The sequence below is a fragment of the Equus quagga genome, chromosome 2 (assembly GCF_021613505.1).
Source record: "Equus quagga isolate Etosha38 chromosome 2, UCLA_HA_Equagga_1.0, whole genome shotgun sequence".
Classification (NCBI taxonomy): domain Eukaryota; kingdom Metazoa; phylum Chordata; class Mammalia; order Perissodactyla; family Equidae; genus Equus; species Equus quagga.
Genome location: NC_060268.1, coordinates 147,625,536 through 147,630,439, shown reverse-complemented (window position 1 = coordinate 147,630,439; position 4,904 = coordinate 147,625,536). Strand labels below are relative to the sequence as shown.

Here is a 4,904-nt window from a genome sequence, read left to right as displayed (position 1 = left end):
GGTCCAGACCTCAGTACAATCTTCTGTGCTTGACACAGCACATGGCATGCTGTAGCCTATACTCTTTTGAAAAGAAAGATTAAGCAACTTGCCCAAGCCATTCAGCTAGTAAATGATGAACCCAAGATTTGAAACCGTCTCTCACACTGAACACATCACACCTCAAGGGTTTATCACCAGGACCATGCTTTGTATACCACGCGAGCTCTCCTTTCCCTTTGAGGTCACCCTCACTAGACTCTTGAGCATCCCAACCAAGGAATTCTTTCTACCCCAGCCTCACCCCCAACACATTCATTCTACGCTCTCCCAAACAAACAGCGGTCATGGACCTAGTGAACCAAATCTGCCTGTAATGGCTAATAACCCAGTAAGCAAGAAAGCACTTTTGTTATTGTGTCCTAATTTCATTCTTGTTGTTTGGATGCTCTTCTCAACCCCAGCACTTGGCATTTGGAAGCCTTCCAGATGTTAAAATCTTTCAATGTAAAATAAAAATGCAACGATGGCAAGGGGGCACTGGACAAGGGTCGTGGTGCTCCTCCTTAGGCCTGGCTGCACCAGTTGGTCCCACGTGTGTCCCTGCACCCCGAGGTAGCCCTTGGAAGTGCCCCACCTGAGAGCAACTGAGAGCCCCACCAGCCACTGGGCGGTGGATGGCTAGACACCGCCTGGTTAAGGCTTCAGGGATGGTGTCTTTCTTGGTGGCCTTGGTCACTGTGGCAGTCAAGCCCAGGGGCTGCCCCAATGTCTCGGCCCATTTTTCTCACATGAGTGTCCTCCAAACTTTGTCATGTCAGATTCCAGTGGCACTGCTGAGAACCCCTTCAAGAAGGCCAAGACATCTCTGCACCCTGGCTCTAAAGTGGAGTGAAGCCAAGTCCCCAAAGAGAAAGAGACCTGGCTGATTGAGTGGCCAGAATTCAGAGCCAGTACACTGCAGGCTCTTTCTTGGTCTGATCCATGAGGGCACGCACCCAAGTACTTGAAAGGAACTTCTCTCCTAAATTTAATGAAAGGGTGGGCTCGTTGAGAGAGGGAGCCAGAATGGTTTGTATGAGGTTGAAAATGGTAAACCTAGAAATCCTGCAGGTCAGATACAGCTGGTTGCCTGAGGGCTTTGGGGATGTTGGGTCCTCAATCATGCTGCAGGTCCCATCTTAACCAGGTGGAACAAGGATAGCAAGGGAAATAAAGTTACCCACCCTGTTTCTGGGAGAAGCATCCTGCAATTTGTAGCCATCAGGAGGAAGGACTGTGGAAACTGGGCCATCCCACGGGGGATGGTGGATCAGTGAGAGGTTAGTACCACAATGAGGAGAGAATTTGGTAAGGAAGCCATAATCTCCTTACAGAAATCCAGAGCAGAAAGTCAGAAGTTGGAGAAACAATTGAAGAAACTATTCAGCCATGACATTTTGTGGTCAATAAAGGCTGTATGGATGATCCTTGGAACGCAGGTAATGCGTGGATAGAGACAGAGAGGCTGTGAACTCCCAAGATGAAACAGGTGAGGTAATGGACCATCTTCCTCTGGAAGCTGGCAATGATGCCAAGAAAGAGAAATGGATGGATATTAATGATAAACTGAAGATTTATGCCAGTCACTCCCAATTTACTCAACTTGTGGCTGAGAAATGAGGTGTCCACTGGAGTGAAGACCCATACCTCGATTGCAATGGGTGGTGGATGGGAGTCTTCTGTAAGCCAAAGGCCTGCAAATGAACAGAGGTAGGTAAGAAGCAAACAGCCCAGAATTCCCACTGAACAGGACAGGGAGGGTTACTTCTTTTGGTGATTATTTTCAAAACTGTTCATAATGTGAAGGATTTGTATCAGGGAATAATATTAGACAAATATGGGGGAACAGAATCATAAACTTTTTGGCTTTCTAATTGGAAGAAGAGGAATATAGTCACATTGTATATGCTGTATACATGTCTTTAACCAAATTATAAAACTAATGCTCTTTGAATAATAGCTGGTAAAGCAAGATAACTTCTTACCAACCATAGCCTCTATTTTTCAGCCAGCTTGCATTAGTCAATTCTTTCTTTCTCCCAATGTGTTAGATTGTGATCTTATTTAATGTCTAATCTGATTTTTTGGATAGCATTTGTTTTTCAAATTTAGCTTTATGTGGTGGTTTTGTATTCGTTACTTTCAAGTACGAAGCTCTCTTGTTATTCTTGTTTTTAGAACCTTCAGTTTTATGGGAAAAGTTCCATCTCTATTTTAGTCCATAAGGATCAAGTACACATGAACTAGAAAAAAAATGCAGTGACAAAATGAGCTTAATATCCAGCCCTTTGGTTATCAGAACTGTTTCTCTCTGAACAGAATGGACTAAACTCAGGACATTTGTGTCCTCTCATCTCAGAAGATGAGACCCTCGTCTCAGAAGACCTCAGAAGACAAATGCGAATTCCTGTCATGAAGAAGTCTTTCTCAGGAGATGTATGTAATCTCTAATAAAAATACAATTCACACCTACCTTTTCTCAATTAAAAAAAAGCAATATATAAATAGAGAAGGCATTTATAGTCAGTTTGCAAAAACAGAGATGACCCCCTGACAATCAAGAATGAGTTTCCAATAGCAACAAATAAGCCAGAAATACATTTCTTTCTTTTCTTATAACCCCAAACAAGCTGATTAACTTTATTTGTATGTACTACAACATGTGGAAAAGTAACTCAAACCACTGCAATGAGGCTTTTATGGCTTGGGGGAATAAAGACTCTTGGAGGCGTTGATAACCTCACAAGAAAACACTTCAATAGAAATAGCTAACACTTATATTCCATGTACTATGTGCACATGCTCCTTTTAAGTGCTTAATATATGGTAACAATTATTCCTAAGGATCACCCTATGAGAAGGGTACTCTTAGGTCACAGATTGGGCTCCCTGGGAAGCAGACTCTGAGAGGGAGATGAGATGTTTCTCAGGCAGTGGTCTTGGGATCAATTCCTGGGGAAGGGAGGAGAAGGAAGCAGGATTGAGTAGAGCGAGACGTTGAAGTTGAAGCCCAGTGAAGTCCTTAGCCAACCTGGTATGGAGCTCTGAAGCTAGGAAAGCGCTTCCAGCTGCCCCAAATTGGGGTGGGAGGTTTAGGCCTTTTATACTCCTTGTTGATCAGTCATCGGATGTGGGCTGCCCCAGGAAAGAGATGTGACCTTGGGAGAGACAATTTCCTCAGCCAAGGCAATCCCCAAAGATGGCTGACCGCTGAAGGCCATCTTCTGGTAATACTTGCAGTAGCTGGGAAGGGGAATCTTGGACAAGGGCAGGCATTACAGGGTCCAACACATATGATCCTTGTTATACAGACCATATAACTGAACCAAGTTACACAGCCAGTAAGTGGTGGAGGCGAGATTAGAACAGAGACTGTTGGGCTCCACAGTCCACTCCCTTGACCACTCTACCATAATCCCTCCAATAGTTACCCTCCTATAGTCTCCAGGTTCTTGTGCACTGCTCCTTTAAAAAAGGGTTATACCTCTATTGTATTTCTCCCTACATGCACATTTGGTCAGAGTTCCCTTTTCCAAACCTGAAGGACACGTGCGTGGTTTCATTTGTTTTTCTCTTGAAAGAAGTTGTGTTTATAAGAGTGATAACAATTGTAAAAAGCTTCACCCACGGATGCCCATCATTGTTCACACTCAGGAACAAATTTAATACATTGCTTTTCTTTGTGAATTCTATAACTGCTTGCTTTTTAGGATGGAGCCATTTGTCCTATATGTTAGTCTCATCTCACTAACTTTTCCAGGTAAGATATGCTCTCTGACTTTATTTGAATGATTGAGGTACCTGGTTGGCCTAACGTATTTTGAATATTCTTAACCTTACTTCATTATTTTTTTTCACGATGTAAGCTACTAAAAAAATACACTTAGACACACACACACACACACACACACAAAATGTCATTGGAAAACCTGGAAATAATGAAGGTCTAATGTCTCAAATTTAATATATCCAGAACAGAATTCTTGATTTATTTACCTGAGAAGACTGTTCCTCCCTCACTCTTCCCTGGTAATTGTCACCAAAATCCACCCAAGTTGCACAACAAAACGGGGAAATTTCCTAGATTCCTTGCTTTCCCTCACCTCCCTCGTACAATCAGTCTGCAAAGTTTAGTTGGCTCAATCTTCAACAAAATATATCCAGAATCATTCACAGCGTTCCTTCACTGACCATTCTAATCAAGGCACCATTCCTCCTTTTCTTTGTTGTTAGTGCTGTGAGTTCACCCCAACTCCTAGCGACCCTGTGCACAGCAGACGGGAACCGTGCCCGGTCTTTGCACCATCCCTTCCGACACTACATCAGACATTGCTCTACTGTTATTCACAGGGTTTTCATGGCCAATTTTTTTCAGAAGTGGGTGGCTAGATCCTTCTTTTTAGTCTGTCTTAGTCTGGAAGCTCCACTGAAACCTCTCCACCATGGGTGACCCTGCTGGTATTTGAAATACTAATGGCATAGCTTTCAGCATCACAGCAACACATAGCTGCCACAGTGTGACAACCGACAGACAGGTGGTGTGGTTCTCTGACTGAGAAGTGAGCTCCGGCCTCAGCTGGTGAGAGCACCAGATCTTAACCACTAGACCCCCACAGCTGGCTTCCCTCCTTCTCTAGACTATAGCAATTACCTCCTAACAGGCCTCCCTCCTTCTACTTTTGTCCTCCTGAAGGTCATTTTCCACAAAAAATGAAATGACAGTTTTGAGAATGTCAGTCATATCATGTCCCACCCCTCGTAAAACCATCCAGTGGTTTCCTTTGTTACATAAAATAAAACACAAACTCTTTACCCAGGCCTACCTATTCTGAACAATGCCTAATCTCTAGTCTGACCCGGTCACGTTCCACTCAGAGCTAGTC

General features: G+C 43.6%; 1 pseudogene; it reads left to right on the top strand.

Moving 5' to 3' along the window:
- The first annotated feature begins 793 nt into the window (after positions 1-793).
- Positions 794-1,725, top strand: LOC124235232 (ADP-ribose pyrophosphatase, mitochondrial-like; annotated as a pseudogene).
- Positions 1,726-4,904: the final 3,179 nt, after the last annotated feature.